Raw genomic sequence first — 24,928 nt, forward strand, 5'->3', positions numbered from 1 at the left:
TCGGCCTCTCACTCCCCGGGCCTATTTCCTTCCGCGCCGGCCCCTGAACTCCCACGCCATGTTGCGTTGGGGCCGGCGTGTTGAGGGAGGCCACCGCACATGCGCGTGTTGGCGCCGGCGCCACTGCACATGCGCGGATCCCACGGCGCACAGTTTGCACCGGGATGGGAGGCTGGAGCGGCGTGAACCTCTCCAGTGCCAAGCTGGCCCCCTGTTGGGGCCAGAAACGGCGTTTCCGACGGCATGGACACTCTGCCACCGAATGGGAGAATCCCGCCCTCAGTATCTGTTCGGGGAACGCGGCATTGGGAACCGGGGTCAATGGCGGGTGTAGGGCATGAACCACCTCTCTTCCATTGCTGGATATCCACCTCACGCCCTCCCCCGTAACCCCCATCCTACTCTCACCCACTTGTGGGTCTGAGTCCAGCGCCAATCCGAGGCCTCTCCATGGGTTGTCGCCAGCCACCACACCCTGTGGCGTTGCCAACAATGGACAGCTGCCAGTTGCTTGCTTGATTGGACAGCAACTCTTGAATGGTGGTTTTGCCACCCCCCCTCCCCCTCAGGGTCCTCGATCCTGGCTGCAGGTGAGTACATTATCCCCGCGGGCCTCCCTCAAGGAGGGGGACATAGGAATTCCCCAAAGGAGGGGGCGCGGGACTCAAAAGCCCTGTCACCTCCAATAAAACACCAACACAAGTCCTGTTCACCCATGCTCGTTGCCCTGAAATCGCCTTGTGTGCTTTGGTATCACATTTTGTCTGAGAGCACTTCTGTGAAGTGCATTATACACACTTTACCGTGTTAAAGATGATACATAAATCCAAGGAGAGGACTTCCCTTCCCCTCGTGCCAGTGGAATGTTCCGGTCCCATCAAAGCCAACCGGGATTAAATAGATCCCGCAACTGACGCAGGAGAACCCTCCACTGCAGGGCCAGGAAGTCTCGCCGCAAATTGTTGTTTTACAGTTTGATGAGGCCTGCCAGTTAAAATTGGCCAAACCCCCTTCTTACTGCCAACAGCTGGCCTCAACCCACAACCCAAATTCACAACCCACATTCCTTGCATGGAGTTAAAATCGAGCCCTTTATTTCCCCAACAAATTTTGCTTGTTTTATAAGTATTTAACTTAATTCAAGGTATTTAGACTTTCAATCGACGGTGCAGTTACACATCTGCTTGCATTTGCTACTTTGCGACTCTGCATGATCCAAGTCTAAGTGGTGCTTCTTTTCTGATAATTCCCTGAAATAGATAGAGTGAGGACGAGGACTGAGATGCCCGTCCCCTGCACCCCCAGATACAAGCCTGGCAAGCCTGGCAAGCCTGGGCAGAGGCGGCAGGTAAGGTTCGTGCCACCCCAGGATCTCGGATTATGATCGAAAGAGGCTGTCTTACTGTCACTGATTGAATTTGTATCAATAGTCCACCCTCGTGCCCAATCTCCCCTCTCCCCTTTCTCTGTGTCTTCCCCTTTTCCCATCCCTCTCCCTCCATCCTTTATGCTTGGGCATTTCGAAGAACAACAATTTCAGCCACCCGTCTTCAGGAGCAGGAATGCTGAGTGTAAATGCTAATGTGAAATGTAGAGACAGTCCCTGGAAGGATTATGCAGTGATGGTGCCATATTATAAATAGGGCCGGCTCAAGGTACCGGCAACTCGGGCAGTCGCCCGGGGCGCCATGTGCTAGGGGGCGCCATCAGTACTGAGGCTGTAAGATTCTAAGGACGATCTGCGCATTTGCAACATGTTGCCTCCGCTTGATGGCAGCTACGCATGCTCAGTAGCTGCCCACGCGCAGCCCGGAGTCACGTGGGGTGCTCCTTCAGCCCCGGCCCCGCCCCCTGTGCGGCCGCCATGTTGATTGGCCTCGGCCGCCTGCCGGTCTGGTTCAGCCGCTGGCGGCTGCTCAGTGTCTGTGTGAGGCAGTGGCTGCACGGAGGGTCCTCGGCGGGAGGAGGGCCGCCGAGGGGAGCAGGAAAAGGCTATCCGCAGCGGGGAAAGGTGATGGAGCGCAGCGCTGGAGGCCTTTAAAATTGGCACTTGTAAGGGCGGCGAAGTTCAGCTTGCCCGGGGCACCAGCAACCCTAGGGCCGCTGCGGATTATAAAGGAGCTCCCTCTAGCTGAGTTGGACTGTTCAGAACTTTCTGACTAACTGCTCATGTCCACTTACATTTCACACAAACAGAAGGAAGCTGATGGACTTGGGGTGCAATGAGGAGTATCCCTACCTCTAGGTCAGGAGTTCAAGTCCCACTTTAGGACTTGTTGGCTCTGGGTGCTGTATTCATAATGTGGCCAAATACATTAATTATCACAAACAACAACTGTCAATATTTCCAGTACACTTGGTAGCAAGTTTTAAGAGCCGGAGAGTCTCCTACATAGCCATACTGCAGAAGGCAGTGGCAAACCACTGTAGTACTTTGCCAAGCGCCATCATGGACTAATCCAATGGAGATCCACCGTTGCCCACGCTCTCTTAGGCTATAGTATCTGAAGCCGGGGGATATTATATCATAAGTCTCTTATTTATTTCTGAATGTTGTCAACAACCTTCAGGGAATCGTGTGCTTGGGCACCCTCTGTTCCTCATATTTCTTTCACTTCTTACCTCTTAGCCATCTATCTTGCCCAGGTCAGTGGGTGACCTCACATTTCCTCACACCAAGCTCCATCTACCAAAGATGTGCCCACTCACTGCCCAATTTCAGAGGATTCCCAACACGTCTCAAAATTGACACAGATGCAGGGGTATCTGTACTAGCTGATCACTGTAGTGATCTCTATATGCATGTCCATGAGGGGTTGATGTGTAATCAGTAGCACCAGGTGACCAATAGAGGGCCGGACCAACAAGGGGATAAAAGAAACCACGGGCGCGATTCTCCGCTGTCACGCCGGTTGGGAGAATAGCGGGCCACTCCAGATTTTCAAACGACGCCGGTCCGACGCGCTCCCGCTATTCTCCCAACCAGACAAATTTCTGTCATCGTGTTTTGCGCGCATAAACCCGGAGAATCGCCCGATGCAGCCAAAATGGCGATTCTCCAACACCCCTGCTATTCTCCGGCCCGGATGGGCCGAAGTCCCGGCGTCGTGACGCAAAGTCACGCCGTCACCGTCCACACCTGCTTTTAAAAGTCGTCAGCCAGTCATGCTGGCTTACGAGAGGAGAGAGGAGGTGAACAGACCATCCCAGTGTACAGGTGCATCCGGGATGTGACCGACGCCCTGTATGCCATCGCCGACCGCTACATCACCTTTCCCGAGGACCGAGCAAGTCAAGATTCACAGGCTCGTGGATTTGCCAACGTGGCCGGGATACCGGTGGTCCAGGAGGGTCATCGATTGTGTTCACATCCCCATGCGCCCGCCTGCAGGCAACAGGGAAGTATTCACAAACAGGAGGGGGACATACTCCATGAATATCCAGGTGGTATGCGACCCCCACATGAAGGTCATGCACGTGTGCGTAAGGTTCCCTGGCAGTGTGCATGATGCGTACATTCTTGCGCAGTCAATCATCCCTGCTCTGTTTGAGGGATGGCCCCCCCAGCTGAGGGGCTGGTTGCTGGGCGACAGGGGTTATCCACTGAGGTCTTGGCTGATGACACCTATACGGAGGCCTCAGACCAACGCGGAGACCCTTTACAATGAGGCCCATGCAGAACCAGGGGTGTGTTGGAGCGCTGCCTTGGTCTCCTGAAAATGCGATTCAAGTGCCTGGACCGCTCCGGAGGGGCCCTGCAGTACCAGGCCGACAGGGTCGCTCGCATTGTTGTGGTCTGCTGTGCGCTGCACAACATCGCGATGCAGAGGGGAGATGCCCTGCTGCAGGAGGCGGAGGGAGAAGCCAGTGGCAGTGGTGCCAACACAGAGGAGGAGGAGGAGGAGGAGGCAGAGGAGGTTGGTGGTGTGTCGGGTGCAGCACACAGACACGACCCGGGTGCTGGTAATGTCCAGGAGGCTGCACGACGGCACCGGCGAGGACAGCAGGCATGCAACGCGTTGGTGGCAACAGGATTCACGTGCCGTGCGCGACGGCACCGCTTATACCAACACTACCACCTGCATCGCCAGTTGTGCAGACGGTCAGCGCACAACTCGTCAGGGACACTCCATCACGTGCCCGCGTGGGGTAGCTGTGGGAGGGGGTGGGGGGGACGGGACTGCACACCCGGCACCGAAGTTTCACCGCTTGTCAACCCCAGTGACACTCGGTCACCATCACGATCCCTGAGGCAACGGAAAAATCACACAGTCTTACAAGTTAGGTGCAACAGTGAGTTTAATGGTTAATATAGTTTACAGATGCTCTAGCCCCTACAACTAATCTGTGCCCTTCACCCGTGCCAAATTACTATGTGTCCCTCTTCATTGCCTTACGGGCCCTACCACTACATCTAGTGCCACCCTGCTCTGCCCGCTGCCCACCCGATGCACCAGGGATGGGACGGGGGGAGGCCGAGCGTTCAGGGACGTCCCATGATGGAGTTAATGGGACGGGCCCCAGAACCTCCTCCTCCCTCGGGGAGCCCGGTGGCCCCCGGGCCTCACTGTGGGACGGAAGTGCGAGCGGGGAGGTGCCCCGTTGCCCCACCGACACCTGGCACTGCCAGTCCTGGAGGCCTGCAACGGTCTCGACCAGGGTCCGAACGTTCGCAGAGACGGAGTCCAGGGAGTGAGACATTCCCACCAGGGACTGTGCGACCTCAACCTGTGAGTGCACGACGCCATCCAGCACGTGCATCAGGCGGTCGATGCTCTCCGCGACTGACTGCTGGGACTGTGCCATGGCGTGCTGGGACTGGGCCATGACCTGCTGAGACTCGGCCAGGGCCCGTAGCGCGCCGGCAATGTCGTGCTGGCTCTGGCGCATTGCTGCCTGTGAGAGGGCAATCCTCTCCAGGGCCATGGATGACGCGTGCACGTGAAGCCCAACGCCTTGCATAACCTGAACCATGGCCAAAACCGTTTCACCCATTGCCTCGACCGCGGACGCCACCCGTGCGGTGTCGGCCTGGGTGGCTGCCATGAGCGGCACCACTCCCTGCTCCTGGACGCTGTTTGACTCCTCTAACTGCGTCTGCAGCTGCTGGAAGATGGCCCTCATCCCGTCATTGTGTCCCTGGGTTTCGAAATGCATCGGCTGTGCAGGTGGGTCGAGTAAATCCAGGAACCCGGGAAACGTCTGGGAGCCAGCTGGATGCCCTCCGACCGTCCAGCCCCTCGGCTGCTCCGACCTCCACTTGCTGTACCAGCTCAGCTGTGTGGTACACACTAGACCGTGACCCAGGAGCCTCATCACTTAATTGCCCAACTGAGGTGAGTGTCTCTGGGATGGTGGATGGTGTGGGAGACAGCAGTGCCGCAAGCTCGAGGTCCTCGTCCGTCATTATATCCGCAGTGTCGTCGTCCCAATCATATCCGGGCCATGTCTGCTTCTCCCTCATGTGAGTCTGCTGACTGTGTCGCCGTCATGTGTGCGTCCTGCTCGACAGTCCCGGGTTGGGAGGATGGCACTCCTGGCTGACCTCCTGCCACCCTCTGGCGTGAGGCCCTGGGTGCGGTGGTGGTGGCGGATGTTCGGCTGCGTGTCGCAGCAGATGGCCCTGGATGTTTGGCAGCATGCCCTAGGGAACAGAATAAGACGGGGTTATTTAGACACGCTCGGCCGGGCGTTGGATGGTCCAGTGGGCAGAGTGTGAGGGGAGAGAGGATGGGGGGTCCAGTGGGCTGAGTGTGAGGGGAGAGAGGATGGGAGGTCCAGTGGGCTGAGTGTGAGGGGAGCGAGGATGGGGGGTCCAGTGGGCTGTGTGAGGGGAGAGAGGATGGGAGGTCCAGTGGGCTGAGTGTGAGGGGAGCGAGGATGGGAGGTCCAGTGGGCTGTGTGAGGGGAGAGAGGATGGGGGGTGCAGTGGGCTGAGTGTGAGGGGAGAGAGGATGGGGGATGCAGTGGGCTGAGTGTGAGGGGAGAGAGGATGGGGGGTCCAGTGGGCTGTGTGTGAGGGGAGAGAGGATGGGAGGTGCAGTGGGCTGAGGGCACAGAGGATGGGCTGTGGGGGGGGGGGGTTTGTCATGCAGGGTTGTCTCACTTGGTTCTGCACCTCCAACCTCGCATTGCGCGACCACCCGGGTGGCAGATCCCCCAGCAATGTCCAGTGCCCTCTGCTCAAACACTGTCAGGAGGTGCAGAATGGGTGAACCCCTTCCGGTCCTGTTGCGCTCTCAGTTGTTGTGAGCAGTCTTGTCTTGTTGGGGGGGGGCATAGATAGATCATAACAATTCAGCAGGTATCATCAGGGCGTTCAGATATTGGCACAGGTTGGGGGGAAAGTTGCAGCTAAACCATGGCATCTCTCCAGGGGGTCGCAGCGCTCATGTGGGTCTGTGACAACTTGGTTAACCACCCTCCACTCACTCTCGCCCCCCCTCCCCCTCCCCCTCATGCCCGGGGGGGAGGTGGGTGATGAGGGACATGGGGGGGTTGTTGTTGTGACCCAGGGACACCCTCTTGGCACTTACCCTGGCAGCCCTGGTGAGGTTGTGGAGCTTCCAGCACTGATCCCCAGACCGAGGGGTCTGCCCCACAGCACTCACTGCCATGCCCACCTCGCGTCAGGCCGTCGCACACGCTGGCAGGGTGGTGATGCCCTCGTCTTGGGCAGATGATGCCCCTCCGTTGCTCCACCTCATCGAGGAGGGTCTCAAGGTCAGTTTCACCGAACCTCGGGGCGGCCCTCCGTGGCTCCGTCATCTTCTCCCCCTCACTTGTTTTCGTCGCTCGCACCTTTTTACAACGCGGAGCGGCGTCATTCTGTCGTCAATCGGGAGTCGCTGGCTTTTGGCTTCATCCCCCACGTGGTTCCCGCAGACCCGCTCCTAGCCCATTTCCGGGGCCTGAATCGCTCGGGAACGGGGCCATTTCGGGCCGTCGTGAAACTCGGCCGAGTTCACGACGGCCTTCCCGATGCCGTGCGGGAGCGGAGAATCGCGCCCCACATTGGGTCTCTCTCTCTCTCTTTTGGATGGACTGTGACCAGGACAGGAGTATCAGATTAGCTCAAATGGTTAATGTAGTTAAGCATAGTTACTGTAGTTAGATCTTGTTAACCTTATCACTAGTATCAATTTTAAAGTAATTATTGTTGTAGTTACTCAGTAAACCTTTTGTTACTACTGGACAAGTTTGAGTCTTCTTCATCGAGGTTCAGAAAACCTCATCAGTAACCAAGGTTTGAGTAACACATAATATACTCCGTAATATATCAAAACACACAAAGTGTAATAAAAGATGATACAGGAGCGCAATAAAGATGGTACAAGGACTGATGGCTTTAAAAGAACTGGTTAGAATAGGCTAAACCAGAAGAAAGAAAATAAAGTACCGACTGCTCGACTGTGGAAGACTTTGCAGCATTTGGCTCCTCGCTGACTAAACGATTCGATGGACCACGTTCAAGATACATGGCAGCTGAAAACTAATGGTAACTTAAGTAATAACTGGAAAATGTTTATACAAAAGTTCCAAGTATATATGGCAGCTAATGATTTAAACACAGCCTCTGAAAAAGGAAAATAGCACTGCTACTCGCAATAGCAGGACATGAAGCTACACAGATCTATAACTCCTTTAATTTCTTGGAAGGTGAAGACGAAACTAAATTTAAAGTGATTATTGCAAAATTTGAAGAACGCTGTAAAAGTCAGTCTGGTGAGATGCTGGAAAGATTTAACTGTCAGCATAAGTGCCGGAGAAACAGCAAGTCAATCACTGATTTTATTACAGATCTCAGGTTAATAGCACAAGGTGTAATTTTGCTGATTTCAGAGACTCAATGATAGTGGATCAATTAGTTATGGACTTTCTGATTAAAAAGTTGAGGGAAGAGCTTTCATTAAAAAAGTATCTAACTCTAGAAATCACGATTAAACAACGCAGAGTGCATAAAGAATCAGTATCTAGAAAACCAAATCTGTAAGAAATGGCGCGAACACTCACCACGAGGCAGAGGCAGTGTTGAAACTTAAGAAGATGGATGTTCTGAGCGGCAGCCATCTTGCGAGTATCCTATCCGACTAGTGTAGTCGATACTATTAAGGAGCCCGACCATAACGCAGTGAGAGCGGAGCAGTTGTAATTCTGAGGGAAGTGCCAATGGTACAATATTAGACACAGGGCGAAGGCTTTGCCATCTTTGATGGTGGACCAGTAAGTCTCACTAGCATGGAACATACATACTCATACTTTGTCCAGACACAGTCTGGTACTATTCAAAAAGCCAGATGAGCCCTTGTCACACTCACTCCCACCAAACTACAGGGATGGAACTACCACAAGATTTGGCCAGACAGCTGCACAATATTGATGATGCTCCGAGGTGTGTTCACCCACCCCAGGACCGACTCTCAATCCTCCACCCAGTCACCCAGGACACAATTGGGCAGAGTGATGGAGGCTTCACAACTGGGGGACTTGAGGCGGGGGTGTGAGGGGTGGGCGGTGTCAGTGAGAAGAAGGAGACAGTCATACACATTGTTTAATAGCAAAGGCTATGTCAATAGTTAACAAATAGTTTCATATTGTTCCCAAAACTACTGAATGGACAGGAACTCCGACATCGACAAATCAAACACTTTCTTCACAAGGAGACGACAAGGTACCCTAGAGCCCCGAGAGACACAATGCTGGAGGAGCTACTGGATGCGGACAGTCTGGAAAAAGGGAACTGTGGAGACATATACTGACAACTTTTAGAAAGGACGAGAGCACCACTGGACGGAGCAAGGCAGAAGTAGAAGGATGAGGTGGGGGCAGGGGGGAGGAAATGCCAAAAAAGGAAAAGCATGTAAATAGTAAATAATAACCATTTCAATCATCTCCTGTAAAATTATAAAATTCATTAAATATATTTATTAAAGAAAAAATCCTGGAACTCCCTCCCTAACAGCATGATAGGTGTACCTACACCACATGGATTGCAGCGGTTCAAGAAGAGAACTCACCACCTTCACCAGGACAACTAGAGATGGGCAATAAATGCTGCCATCCAGCAATGCGCACTTCCCATGGACGACTAACAAGATGGTATCCAACTGTCATAATATCCACTCATGTATATAATGAAGTGCAGACAGGCAGTGATTGACACACAGGATGACCAGTAAGCACATAGCACAGTGCAGCCAATTACCAGACAGGACACTACCACTATAAAGCCAGAGGGCACTAGGTTTCCCGTACTCTCGGGACCCAGCCACTGAGACAGTCAGAGTTTGTGAGCTAGCCAGTGCAAATACCATGCGGTAGCTAGTAAGTCTGGTCAGGCTAGCACTAGGTCTCCAGTCAAGTCAGTATAGTGTCAATCCACAGCTGAATATGTATATTAGTTCTATCGTTGAATAAAACCGTTGGATCTTCTCCAGTGTCAGACGTCTGTTTCTAACTTCCCTGCATCGAGTGCAGTCCACATCAAACCAACCTGCCAAACAAATCATGGTACCAGAGTGATAACTGATCTTGACAGACCTACCTCGAGTGAATCAGCATTGACCAGCAAACAACCATCCGGTGATATGGAAAACATCCAGCCTCCTCCGCAGCTCTGCATCTCTGGCAACTTCGGCGCCAATTGGAAGATTTTCAAGCAAAAGTTCTTCTTGTACATCGAGGCCTCCGACCTAGAAGCCGCATCGGATTCCAGGAAGATCGCGCTATTTCTCTCCACAGCGGGGGACTACTCCATCCACATCTACAACTCCCTTATGTTCGCTGAAGGCGAAGGCAAAACGAAATTCAAAACAGTCCGGCTCAAGTTCGACAGCCACTGCGACATTGAGGTGAATGAGAGCTTTAAACGGTACGTTTTCCAGCAGAGGCTGCAGGGTAAGGATGAACCTTTTCAGTCCTTCCTGACCCATCTCCGCATCCTAGCGCAGTCATGTAACTGTGACTCGGCGGCCGATTCCTTGATCCGGGATCAGATCGTTTTCGGGGTCCATTCCGACTCCCTTCGGCAGCAGCTCCTGAAAGTCAAACAGTTGACCCTCCCTGTCACTATCGAAACGTGCGTTGTCCATAATCATACTAAGAATTGTTACTCCCACATCAGGGCGGCAGAGACTGCAAAGCTGGCCTCCCACGAGGCAGAATGGGCGCAGGCCATCGCACAGATGCAGGGCCTGAGCATCGAGGAGAGTGGCCGTGTCACACGCTGTTCCCGGGTCCCTGCGCATGCGCGCCACGACCGAGTGGACGACGAGACCGACAACCCGACTGCGCAGGTACGTACGTCGATCGACCGCACTGCGCATGCGCAATGGCGTACGGAACGCGCTGATGTCGGCGTCATGACGTGTCCGAATTGTGGCACCGCCCATTTAAAGTGGCAATATCCAGCAACAGGATGCCGGTGTCTCCAGTGTGGCAAGCTAGGCCACTACGCAGCCCTTTGCAGATCTGATCCACCGCCCAGCAGCCAGCGATCCCAGCTGCGGCGCAGAAGTGTCCGCTCAGTACAGCAAGGCATGCCAGATTCCGATCCCTACAGCCCAACGGACCCTGATGCTGACTGCCTCAAGTCTTCATACCAGGTGGGCATCATAATGACGCATGCGCTGCCTCCCACCACGACGGTGAAGCGCTTCTCGATCCTCAATGTGGATCCTGATGACGAGTGGTGTGCTGTCCTCACAGTTAACAAGGCTCGCATCCCGTTTAAACTGGACACCGGCGCATTGGCGAACCTCATCTTAAAATCCGATCTCGACACCATCCATGCCAGACCAAACATTCTTCCACCTGCCTGCCAATTCCTTGACTACAATGGCAATGCCATAGCTGCCAGTGGCTCGTGTCAACTAGGGGTATCCAATAAGGTGATCAAGGCGATGCTGCGGTTTGAAATTGTCGGGCCTGACAGAGCATCCCTGCTACCGCTCGGGCCTGCAAGCTCCTGAACCTGGTTCAGCGAGTCCACACCAGGTCACCATCACCGGCGACAGTCTCGCCTGACGGAAACTTGCAAGCTGACATTGATGACATTATCACGCAGTACCACAGCGTATTCAATGGAATGGGCACGCTCCCATACCGATATAAAATCCTGCTCAAGCCGACGCCACCCCTGTAATTCATGCACCACACCGGGTGCCGGCACCCCTCAAGGATCGTCTGAAGAAGCAATTACAGGACCTCCAAGACCAGGGCATCATATCGAAGGTCACAGAGCCCACAGACTGGGTCAGCTCCATGGTCTGCATCAAGAAGCCATCAGGGGAGCTCCGTATTTGCATTGATCCTAAGGATCTAAACCGCAACATCATGCGGGAGCATCACCCGATACCAAAACGTGAAGAGTTGACCAGTGAGATGGCTCATGCCAAATTCTTCACTAAGCTGAACGCCTCCTGGGGCTTTTGGCAAATACAGCTGGACGTGTCCAGTCGCAAGCTGTGCACGTTACATACCCCGTTCGGTCGCTACTGCTACAACCGCATGCCTTTTGGCATCATATCTGTCTCCGAAGTATTTCACCACATCATGGAGCAGATGATGGAGGGCATCGAGGGGGTGCGAATGTACGTTGACGATGTCATTATCTGGTCCACAACGTCCCAGGAAAACATCGCTTGCCTCAAGAAGGCATTCCAGAGAATCCATGAACATGGTCTCCAGCTCAACAGGGCCAAGTGCTCATTTGGTCAATCGGATATCAAATTCCTTGGTGACCACATCTCGCAGCACGGCGTGCAGCCAGATGCCGACAAGGTCTCGCAGATCAACGCCATGAAGACCCCGGAGGACAAGAAGGCGGTCCTCCGCTTTCTCGGGATGGTCAACTTCCTCGGGAAATTCATTCCCAATATGGCATCCCACACCACGGCCCTCCGCCATCTCGTCAAGAAGTCGATGGAATTCCAGTAGCTGCCCACGCATGAAGAGGAATGGCGTGAGCTGAAAGCAAAGCTCATCACAGCCCCGGTTCTAGCGTTCTTTGACCCAACCAAGGAAACCAAGATATCAACTGATGCAAGCCAGGACGCATTGGGGCGGTGCTCCTCCAGCGAGATGACTCCTTGTCCTGGGCTCCAGTGGCGTATGCCTCCAGGGCCATTACGCCCACTGAGCAACGGTACGCTCAGATTGAGAAGGAGTGTCTGGGCCTCCTGACAGGGATAGTCAAGTTTCACGACTATGTTTACGGCCTGCCACAATTCACGGTTGAAACGGACCACAGGCCTCTAGTCCACATAATCCAGAAGAATTTAAATGACATGATGCCTCGATTACAGCGAATTCTTCTTAAGCTATGCCGCTACGACTTCGAACTTGTCTACACGCCAGGGAAAGAGCTCATCGTTGCAGATGCCCTATCCAGGTCCATTACCACACCGTATGAACAAAGTGACTTCATCTGCCACAAGGAAGTGCAAGTGCAATTGTGTGCCACCAAACTTCTGGCCTCTGATGAACGGGTGGTCCAAATTCGTGAGGAAACGGCCAAGGATCCTCTGCTGCAGCGTGTGATGCAGCACCTTACCAATGGCTGGCAGAAGGGACAATGTCCCCAGTTCTATAAGATAAAAGACGACCTGACGGTGGTGGACGGCATCCTTCTGAAACTCAACAGGATGGTAATTCCTCAGAGCATGGAGAACACCCCCCCCCCCCCCCCCCCCGCCCCCGACAGGCCGGACGGCGGAAGAGGAGCCGGAGTGCGGCAGCGGAGGAGCCGGAGCGCGGCAGCGGAGGAGCCGGAGCGCGGCAGCGGAGGAGCCGGAGGAGCCGGAGCGCGGCAGCGGAGGAGCTGGAGGAGCCGGAGCGCGGCAGCGGAGGAGCCGGAGCGCAGGAGCCGGAGCGGAGGAGCGGCAGCGGAGCGGCGACGGCAGAGGAAGCGACTGGGGGGCCCAACAGCAGCAGGTCCAACCCCTCTCCCTCCCCCCCCCCTCCACGCGGGCCAGGAGCGGTGCGGCGGCGGCGGCCCGTCTTCTCTTCCCCCCCCCCCCCACGCGGGCCAGGAGCGGTGCAGCGGCGGCGGCCCCTCTTCTCTTCCCCCCCCCCCACGCGGGCCAGGAGCGGTGCGGCGGCGGCGGCCCCTTTTCTCTTCCCCCCCCCCCCCCACGCGGGCCAGGAGCGGGGCAGCGGCGGCGGCCCCTCTTCTCTTCCCCCCCCCCCCACGCGGGCCAGGAGCGGTGCGGCGGCGGCGGCCCCTCTTCTCTTCCCCCCCCCCCCCCCCACGCGGGCCGGGAGCGGTGCAGCGGCGGCGGCCCCTCTTCTCTTCCCCCCCCCCCCCCACGCGGGCCAGGAGCGGTGCGGCGGCGGCGGCCCCTCTTCTCTCCCTCCCCCCCCCCCCACGCGGGCCAGGAGCGGTGCGGCGGCGGCGGCCCCTCTTCTCTCCCCCCCCCCCCACCCCACGCGGGCCAGGAGCGGTGCGGCGGCGGCGGCCCCTCTTCTCTCTCCCCCCCCCCCCCCCCCCGCCAGCAGCGGGGACACCCCCCCCCCCCCCCCCAGCCAGCAGCGGGGCACCCCCCCCCCCACAAGCAGAGGGGACACCCCCCCCACAAGCAGTGGGGACACCCCCCCCCACAAGCAGCGGGGACACCCCCCCCCACAAGCAGCGGGGACCCCCCCCCCCCCAAGCAGCGGGGACACCCCCCCCCCAAAGCAGCGGGGACACCCCCCCCCCCAAAGCCAGCAGCGGGGACACCCCCCCCCCCCAACCGGCAGCGACCACCGGCCCACGCGCCCCCCCCCCCCCCCCAACTGCAGTGACCACCACGTGGCAAGGACAAAGAGACAAAGGGACTCTCTCTCTCTCTCTCCTGGTTGAGTGGGGAGAGAAGACAAAAAAGAAAAAAAGAGACTTGTATTTCTGTTCAACCCAAAAGAAAACTGGTAAAGAGAAAAGGGGTAGGGGAAATAAATTTTAAAAAAAGAATTTAAAAAAAAAAATATATATATATATATATATAGATATATAATAATAAATAAAATAAAAATAGGGTGCGGAAAAGGGGGAAAAGAAGAACAAGGAGAGAAGAAAAGATGAAGGGGAAGGGGGAGAAAAAAATGCCAGAAGGGAACCAAGAGAAAGGGGGCACCGGAAGTAGACGGGGCAAAGGGCAAGCCAGCTCGGGCGAACGAGTCAACACGCGAAGCGGCGGGAAGAATGTTTCGCCGCATCCAGAAGAGCTGGACGGGCGGGCAACCTCTCCCCTGGGGTTAGAGGGGGGCGTGAATTGGAAGGAAGCCTTTGCCGAGGTGGTGAGGGAGCAGCTGCAGGCAATCAAGGCAGAGTTAAAAGCAGACGCACAGGCAGCAGTGACCAGGGCCATGTCAGGGGTGCAGCAGGTTCTGACCAGACTGGAGAAGAAAGTGGATGCCCAAGGGAAGATACTGGAAGCCCAGGGGGCAACCATTAAAGAGCTGGAGAAGGCAGCGACTGACGCGAGCGACCGGGGCATATCCCTGGAGAGGGGAATGGTGAAACTGAGGGCAACACAGGGGAGCCTGAAGGGCAGGGTAGACGACCAGGAGATCAGCTCGAGAAGGCAAAATATTAAGATAGTGGGCCTGCCAGAGGGGATAGAGGGTAGAAATCCCACAACATTCGTGGCTGCGATGCTGGGCTCCTTAGTGGGGCGGGAAACTTTTCCCACCCCACCGGAAATGGACAGAGCTCATCGGTCACTGCGCCCGAAGCCCAAGGAAGGGGAAAAACCGAGAGCAGTTATAGCCAGACTGCACCGGTACCGGGATAGGGAGACAATCCTGCGCTGGGCCAAGGAGAATAGAGCCTGCAATTGGGACGGGCACGCCATCCGAATCTACGAGGATTTTGGAGCGGACATAGCTAAGAGACGGGCGGAGTTCAACAGAGCGAAAGCAGCTCTCTATAAGAACAAAGTACGTTTTGGTATGCTGTACCCAGCAAAACTCTGGGTCACATACCAACACAAGGAATATTTCTTTACAGCCCCTGCCGAGGCGAATAGATTCGTCGAGGAGCACGGGCTGGAAAAAATAAATGGGAAGTAGGGACGAGGGGCCCATGGCAAGGAGATACGTCATGCCAACGGGGGGGGGGGGAGGGGCGAGGCAAAGCCAGCCCCCTCCCCCCTGGCAGGAACACCTAGAACGAAAAACAACCCAATGCCCAAGGGCCCGCTCCAGGTGGGAGGCCAGGCCCCGGCACGAGGGAACGGGAGTACTGGAGAGGGGAGAGGGGAAGCGGGACAGCAACCTCCGAGAGGGGAGCCACCGTGCTAGCAGGAAAGCTAGCGAAGGGGGCGCGCAACAGAGCAGGGCCGCAGCGCACCCCCAACAGGGGGGAAGGCGCCAGGCAGGGGAGGGGGGGGATCACCCATCAAAGGTGGGAGAGCAAATGGGGACAGGAATGGGGGAGAGAGGGGCAATGGAGGGGTATACAGGGGTATCCCCGAAAGGGATAGAGCGGGGGGGGGGGGGGGCACTCGGGGGGCGAGAGACCAGGGAGGGGAAATGCAGGGACGAAGGGACAAAGGAGGCCAGTAAGGGAATAGGGCCACAAAGTGCCACAGACAAGGGCTCGAAACAGGGAACTGCTGCAAGCACCCACCCAGTACGGTCTGTGGGTGAAGGGGCCCCCCGGAGTGCAGGGGACTACCCGCGTGGCGGACACACAGTGGACGGCCATGGCGGGTGTCCCCGGGGCAAGGGGGAACCCCGGAGCGCAGGGACCCGACCGCATGGGGAGAGCAGTGATAGTGGACATCCTGGACGGCCCCCTAACAAAGGGAAACCCCAGAGGGCAGGGGCGCGTCCACCGGACAAATATGGTTAACCCCACAGGAGCAAGGGGGCAGAAGCCCCCCACCAGAATAGTCACCTGGAACGTAAGGGGACTTAACGGCCCAGTGAAGAGATCTAGAGTCCTCACCCACCTTAGAAACATGAGGGCCAACATAGTCTTCCTCCAAGAGACGCACTTGAGGGAGCAGGACCAACTGCGGGTAAGAAAGGGCTGGGTGGGACAAACCTATCATTCCTGTTATGGGGCAAGGGCCAGGGGGGTGGCGATCCTGATTGGCAAGAGGACAATGTTTAGGGCGACAAAGACGGTTACGGACCCAGGGGGACGGTATGTCATGGTCAGCGGGGCCCTGGATGGGGCGCCGGTAGTTCTAGTTAACGTGTACGCGCCCAACTGGGACGACACGAGCTTCATCCAAAAGACCATGGCAGAAATCCCGGACATAGCGACGCACCGACTAATCATGGGGGGGGACTTCAACTGTGTACAGGACCCAACGACGGACAGATCAAACCCCAGAACGGGGAGAACCTCAAACATGGCAAGGGAACTCAGCCACTATATGGAGCAGATGGGAGCAGTAGACCCTTGGAGATTCACCCACCCGGGGGAGAAAGAATTCTCTTTCTTCTCCCCAGTACACAACGTGTACACCAGAATTGACTTCTTTGTGGTGGGGAAAACGGTGCTTCCAGAGATAGACAAGGTGGAATACTCCGCAATTGTGATATCAGACCATGCTCCACACTACATGGATGTGCGGCTAGAGACGGGAAGGGCCCAGCGCCCCAAATGGAGGTTGGACGGTGCCTTACTAGCTGACAAGGCCTTCAGCGAAAGGATAGCGCAGGCCATAGCGGAGTACACTGAGATCAACCAAAACGGGGAGGTCTCACCCTCCACGTTCTGGGAAGCGCTTAAGGCCGTACTAAGAGGGGAAATCATAGCCTACAAAGCGCAAAGAGATAGGGAGGAAAGGGTGGCTAGGCAGAAGCTGGTCGACTCCATACTGGAGGTAGACCATAAATACTCCGAGGCCCCGACTGTAGAACTCCTGGCGGAGAGAAAAGAATTACAAAGGAACTTTGACCTGCTCTCCACCAGGAAAGCAGTACACCAACTCCGCCAGGCACGCGGGGCCCTATACGAACACGGAGACAAAGCCAGCCGCCTGTTGGCCCACCAGCTGAGAAAGCAGGCAGCCAGCAGAGAAATTGCGCAAATCAGAGATACCAGAGGCACGTTGGAAACAGAACCAGAGAGGATTAACAAAACCTTCAAGGCCTTCTACCAAGAGCTGTACACCTCAGAGCCCCCAACGGGGAAGGCTGGGATGAACCGGTTTCTTGATGGACTGGACATACCAGTCGTGGGAGAGGGCAGAAAACGGGATCTGGAAGCACCACTAGCACTGGGAGAGATCATGGACAGTATCAGCTCCATGCAGACGGGGAAGGCGCCGGGACCGGACGGATTCTCGGCGGACTTCTACAAAAAATTTGCGACAGCGCTGGCCCCGCACCTGCGGGAGATGTTCACAGACTCGCTAGCTAGGGGCACGTTGCCACCCACGTTAGCACAGGCCTCAATCTCGCTGATACCTAAGAAAGACAAAGACCCAACGGAATGTGGGTCATACAGACCCATATCTCTGCTGAATGCAGACGCCAAAATACTGGCCAAAATCCTAGCCAAAAGGCTAGAAGACTGTGTACCTGAGGTGGTCACAGAGGACCAGACGGGCTTTGTCAAAGGTAGACAGCTTACCGCGAACATCAGGCGCCTGCTGAACGTGATAATGACCCCCTCCGGGGAGAGAACACAAGAGGTGATCGTCTCCCTGGGCGCAGAAAAGGCCTTCGACAGAGTCGAGTGGAAATACCTCATAGAGGTACTGGAGCGGTTCGGGCTTGGAACAGGGTTCACCGCTTGGGTAAAGCTCCTGTACAACGCTCCCATGGCGAGTGTACAGACCAACAATACCAACTCCCAATACTTCCAGCTGCACAGGGGCACCAGACAAGGATGCCCACTGTCCCCGCTGCTGTTCGCACTAGCAATTGAACCGCTAGCAATCGCGCTCAGGGCAGCAAAAAATTGGAGGGGGATCCGAAGGGGAGGTAGAGAGCACAGAGTCTCACTCTATGCGGATGATCTGCTCCTCTATATCTCGGACCCACAAAGCAGCATGGACGGAATCATCGCGCTCCTGAAAGAGTTTGGAGCCTTCTCGGGCTACAAACTCAACATGAGCAAAAGTGAGATCTTCCCAGTACACCCGCAAGGGGGGGGGGGGGGGGGCAGCACTAAGGGGCTGCCGTTCAAACAAGCCCGACATAAATTCCGCTACCTGGGGATCCAAATAGCCCATGACTGGAAAGGGATCCACAAATGGAACCTCACCAGCCTGACGGAGGAAGTTAAAAAGGACCTGGAAAGATGGAACACACTCCCGCTCTCCCTCGCGGGGAGAGTTCAGACGATCAAAATGAACGTACTGCCCAGGTTCCTCTTCCTGTTTAGATCCATTCCGATCTACATCCCCAAGGCCTTTTTCAAAGCGCTGGACAAACTCATCATGGCGTTCGTATGGGGGGGTAAAAATGCTAGGATCCCAAAGAAGGTCTTACAAAAACAAAAACCAGGGGAGGGTTAGCCCTCCCGAATCTACAATTCTACCACTGGGCAGCAACAGCCGAGCGAGTAAGGGGATGGATCCAGGAGCCAGAAGCTGAGTGGGTGCGTGCGGAGGAGGCCTCCTGCATGGGAACCTTCCTTCGGGCCCTCGCCACGGCAGCACTCCCATCCCCACCCAAAAAACACTCCAGCAGCCCAGTGGTGACAGCCACCCTCCAATCCTGGAACCAACTGCGGCAGCAACTTGGCCTGACCAAAATGTCGAACAGGGCTCCCATCTGCAACAACCATAGGTTCAAACCAGCACTGACCGACGCCACCTTCAAAAGGTGGAGGCAGGACGGGGGACACTGACAGTCAGGGACCTATACACGGACGACAGGATCGCAACACTGGACAAACTGACAGAGAAATTTCAGCTAGCTGGGGGGAACGAGCTACGGTACCTGCAGCTCAAAAACTTCCTACGAAAGGAGACAAGGACGTACCCACAACCGCCACGACAGACACTACTGGAAGACCTACTGGACGCAAGTATCCTAGAGAAAGGGAACTGTAGTGACATGTATGACCGACTGGTAGATAGGGACGACACCGTACTGGACGCAACAAGGAGGAAATGGGAGGACGACCTGGGGATGGAGATCGGGTGGGGACTCTGGAGCGAAGCACTGCATAGGGTCAACTCCACCTCCACGTGCGCAAGGCTCAGCCTGACGCAACTAAAAGTGGTACATAGAGCCCACTTAACAAGAACCCGTATGAGTAGGTTCTTCCCGGAGGTGGAAGACAGATGTGAACGGTGCCAAAGAGGCCCGGCCAACCACGCCCACATGTTCTGGTCTTGCCCCAGACTCGTGGAGTACTGGACAGCCTTCTTCGAGGTTATGTCCAAAGTGGTGGGAGTGGGGGTGGAGCCATGCCCGATAGTGGCGGTCTTCGGGGTTTCAGAACAGCCAGATCTATTCCTGGGGAGGAGGGCAGACGCCCTTGCCTTTGCCTCCCTGATCGCCCGCCGTAGAATCCTGTTTGGCTGGCGGTCAGCAGCACCGCCCAGAGCTGCGGACTGGCTGTCCGACCTCTCGGAATCTCTCCAAATGGAGAAAATCAAATTTGCCATCCGAGGGTCGGACGATGGCTTCCACAGAACGTGGGAGCCATTCATGCAACTGTTCCGGGACCTATTTGTGGCCAATGTACAAGAGGAAGAATAGTCGGGGGAAGGTAGCGGGAGGGGGGGGGGGCTACAGGTTCGTTACGGGGGTTCGATGGCTAGCTAAGGCCCAAAACCAAACTAAATAAACATGTTGAGGGGGGGGGGGGGGGGGCGCAGTTACTACTACGAAGATGCTTACCTGTAAATATGTATGTTAATTTTTGCGTGCTTGTTTTTTTTCTTTTTTCTTTCTCCTAACAATTTGTAATTTGTTCAATATAAAATATGAAAACTGAATAAAAACATTTATAAAAAAAAAAATTCCTCAGAGCATGCGAGCTATGGTGCTCGGCCAACTCCTTGGGGTCGCCTTGGGGTCGAGAAATCCCGACGCAGAGCTCGGAACGCGGCCTATTGGCCGGGCATCAGCCAGGACATTGCCAACACAATCCTCAACTGCCCTACCTGTCAGAAGTTTCAGCCAGCTCAACCCAAAGAAACGTTGCAGCAGCACGAGATTGTGACCTCTCCGTGGTCCAAAGTCGGTGTAGACCTTTTCCACGCCTGCAAAGAAACGTTTGCCAGGCATGGGATACTGCTCACGGTGATGAGCAACAACAGTCCTTGCTTTTACAGCCAGGAATGGTCTGATTTTCCACAGACCTACAACTTCCGTCACGTAACGTCCAGTCACCACAACCCGCAGTCAGACTGGAAGGCCGAGAAAGGGGTCTATATTGTAAAGTGGTTGCTGTGCAAAGCTGCAGACTCAGGCTCCGACTCCAACCTGGCACTGCTGGCATACAGGGCAACCCCACTGTCCACTGGGTGTCTCCAGCGCAGATGCTCATGAATCGCACTCTGAGGACCACAGTTCCAGCCCTTGTTTCAGACCTTGACCACCTCACGGTCTTACAGAAAATGCAGCAGTCACAGGCCCAACAGAAAGCTACATACGATGCTCATGCCACAGATCTACCCGAGCTAGCCCCTACTGATCATGTTCGTGTCCAGTTGCCGGAGGGCGGCTGGTCAGCCACAGCTGTTGTGATCAAACAAATGGCCCCAAGATCGTTCCTTGTCCGCATGGCTGATGGCTCCCTGTTACGGCACAACAGACGGGCACTGCGAAGAGTTCCACATCCGCTACCTGACCGAAGTGCCCCGCCGCCTGCGATGCTTGCTCTGGACGTACCCTACCACGAGGCCACCGATCTACCAGCAATCCTGCCGGCCCACGGGACCACTGCGATGGCAGCGATCCCGCCTATCCAAATGCAGGCGGCTCCTGATCCACCTCTGCGGCGATCAACAAGAATTCGTCGCCCACCACAAAGACTAAATCTGTAGACTGAACTTTTGTACATTTTGTGACTTCATCGATTTGACCTCTGTAAATATTGTTTCGTTTGCCATGTATCTGCACTATCGACACCTTCCTATGTATATACGTTCATTTCGACACCTTTTGTATATAGTCAGGTATATACGCACGCACACCTTAGTATTTATTTATCTAAAAAAAAAGGGGAGGGATGTCATATTAGCCACTCATGTATATAATGAAGTGCAGACAGGCAGTGATTAGAACATAGAACATAGAACATAGAACAGTACAGCACAGAACAGGCCCTTCGGCCCTCAATGTTGTGCCGAGCCATGATCACCCTACTCAAACCCACGTATCCACCCTATACCTGTAACCCAACAACCCCCCCCTTAACCTTACTTTTATTAGGACACTACGGGCAATTTATCATGGCCAATCCACCTAACCCGCACATCTTTGGACTGTGGGAGGAAACCGGAGCACCCGGAGGAAACCCACGCACACAGGGGGAGGACGTGCAGACTCCACACAGGCAGTGACCCAGCCGGGAATGACACATAGGATGACCAGTAAGCACAGTGCAGCCAATCGCCAGACAGGACACTACCACTATGAAGCCAGAGGGCACTAGGTTTCCCGCTCTCTCGGGACCCAGCCACTGAGACAGTCAGAGTCCACGAGCCAGCAAGTGCAAACACCATGCGGTAGCTAGTAAGTCTGGTCAGGCTAATACAAGGTCTCCAGTCAGTTCAGTATAGTGTCGACCCACAGCTAAATATGTATATTAGTTCTATCGTTGAATAAAACCATGTTGGATCTTCTCCAGTGTTAGAGGTCTGTTTCTAACTTCACTGCATCAAGTGCAGTCCACATCAAACCAACCTGCCTCACACATCACCGACTCCTCAAGATTTTTATATGTTTCAATGAGCTCACCTCTCATTCTTCTCAATTCTAGGGAATAAAGGCCTGGCCGAATCAGCCTGTCCTCATAGGACAATCCCCTCATCGCAGGAAACAATCGAGAGAACCTTTGTTGCAAAACACCAAGGCAAGTATAGGTGGCAGCCAGTCGAACGGTGCAGCACTCCTTCAGAAATGCCGTGGAATGTCAGTTAGGGAGTTAGAACAGGAAATGCTGAAAGTACTCAACAGGCAATTCAGAACCTGCAGCAAGAAAAACTGAGTTCACCTTTCAACAGCACGGTGGCTAGCACTGCTGCCTCACAGCGGCAGGGACCCGCGTTCAGTTCAGTCTTGGATGACTGAAGTTTGTACTTTCTCCCCGTGTCTGCGTGGGTTTGCTCTGGGTGCTCCGGTTTCCTCCCACAGTCCAAAGATGTGCAGGCTAGGTGGGATTGCGGGGAGAGGGTGTGGGTCTGGCTGGGTGCTCTTTCGGAGGGTTGGTGCAGACTCGATGGCCTGAGTGGCCTTCTTCTGCACTGTAGGGTTTCTCTGGGCAACTGTTTCTCACTCTGTTGCCTGACCTGCTGAATATTTTCAACATTTCTTTGTCAGATTCCCAGCAGCTGCAGGACTGTAGTTGTGTGTCTGCTAGATTATGCGTTCCAGGCTCCACAGAGTGAATTGAAACAATAATATTCTGACACTGAGGAAAGAGCTATTCTTGAACCATGTGAGCCCGCAAGATGTCAAAACATCAGAAGATGGAACACAACTCTTGGCGGAGAGGGTTAGAAGGAACTATAAAAGCTTGTTGTCACAAGGAATTGCAATTCAGATGAAGTCGGGCAGATGCTGAACAATAATGGTGAGCTCCCATTTCAGTAATTTCAAAATTCTACAATAGATTTGAAAGCATTTGGATAATTAAAGGTTAGTTTAAGCTGTTAAATCTGCAATGATATTAAAAAAACACTTCCAAAAAACCATCAGTACATTTTAATAGTTGCTGTAGAAGCTATTAACAAGCTGTAATTTAAGCTCAACAGTGCAATTCATTTATTTTTGCAGCTAAATCCTAAATAGCGATCAGCACGGAAATTAGTATTGCACAATTGCAATAAATTCCGTGAAGAGGACATCAATACAGAGACATTTGCAAAACATTTATCAATTTTAATTTTTAATTGGCTTCTCATTATATCCAATGAACCTAAATGTGGGGAAAAAAGAACATGCAGTTCTATGAAGAATAATAAGTGTGTATTTATATCGGAATTTTCATGGCCTCGGGGAATCCATAATCGGGTCCTGAACAATGGAGTGCTTCTGAAATATAGTCATTGATGTAGCCAGAGTTTATGGACAGCAATTTGGTAATTGTTTTTTTTTAGTGGTGTTGGTTGAGGGATAAATATTGGGCAGGTGACCAGGGAGAACGTGCCTTGCTCTTCTTTACATGTTCTTGTGGGTGAGGCAGATGAAGACTCAGCGTAATGAACAATTAGTTTCCATCTGCACTTCACTTCCACATGAGGAAGAAAAATTCCATGGGGAGGACCTATCATTGGTAGTTAACTATATTTTTATATGTGGAGTCCCAGGGTCTGATTTTCACAGAGCCGGGCGATCTCCAGGGACCATTAGAAATGGTGGACATGGCCCAATTCCAGGCTTTCTGCCCACATTCCTGGCACCAGCAATTTCCATCGATACAGGATACTGCGCCTTGCACATGAAATGAAATGAAAATTGCTTATTGTCACGAGTAGGCTTCAATGAAGTTACTGTGAAAAGCCCCTAGTCACCACATTCCAGCGCCTGTTCGGGGAGGCTGTTACGGGAATCGAACCGTGCTGCTGGCCTGCTTTCAAAGCCAGCGATTTAGCCCTGTGTGCTAAACAGCCCCAGTGTGCTAAACATCCAACCTGGTCAATTACATTGGGGGACCGGGGGGAGGGGGTAGACATCTCATAACCACCACCCAAACCTCTCCCACCTACATACTTCAATGCCCCCCCCCCCCCCCCCCTCCCATTCTCAGCAACTTTGGTGGAATCTGGTCACTTCCTCAAGAACTTACAATTCACAGACCCTCAAAGGAGTCGTGATCTGTGGTCTGGATTTGGAAACCTTTTGTAAAGCAAGTTCAGAGTCTTACCCATGCCCCCTCATATCCTCCATATAAGACCAATGGCAAGTCTTGAGAAAATACCTATTCATAAATCTGTTTTGAAAAGGCTTATAACTTCTTGCAATCTTACAACAGCAGACATTGTTATTCATAACTTCAATAACAAAAGTTTTATCTCACTTCACACCCCTTAATATTGCCCAAATAAACATGCAGACAATGTGTTGGATTCTCCTGCCCTGAATGCTACTTTCAAGACACCGGCAATGGAAAAATCCATTAACCTCGGGCTGGATTCTCCGGTTGCCAGGTGAACGCGGCTAGAGAATCCCTCCCAATGAAAAAAAAAGACCAATGAAAGAGTTATATTAGAACTCCATAAAGGTGGCAATCAGTCAAGGACATTCCACTTCAGCCTGTGCTAACGGACCCATGCTGAGCTGATCAATTAGTGAGCCTTGAAGCTCAGCCAAGCTTCATAATGTGGCCATCTGGCTTCTTTATCTTCTTTATCTAAAGGTGTCATCATTTTTGCACACCTTTGTCAACTCTCCCTCAATAACATTTGGGAAAACAACCGCAGCTTCTCCAACCTAACCTTGTAGCTAAAATCCCTAAAACTATTCTGGTAAATCTCTTCTACACTCTATCAAGGGCCAAACCTCCTTCTCAAAGCATGGTGACCAGAAATGAATGCAATACTCTACTTTTGATTTAACCAAGATTTAACCAAAGATTTATAAGTTTATATTGCCTCTCCCTATCACTTGTGCCAAAATACATCACTTCACAACTTCTCTGTCTTAAATTCTATCTGCCATTTGTGTACTATATTTTCTTCACAGTGTGTACCTTCTGCACAGATTTTCTGAATGTGTTAATCTTTCTAACGTGCCATTGTAAGAGTCCATCTTGTTTATTCCCATATTTCCCCTTTCTTTTATTTTGCCACTTGGCTTTTCA

Source organism: Scyliorhinus canicula, chromosome 2 (assembly GCF_902713615.1).
Source record: "Scyliorhinus canicula chromosome 2, sScyCan1.1, whole genome shotgun sequence".
NCBI lineage: Eukaryota > Metazoa > Chordata > Chondrichthyes > Carcharhiniformes > Scyliorhinidae > Scyliorhinus > Scyliorhinus canicula.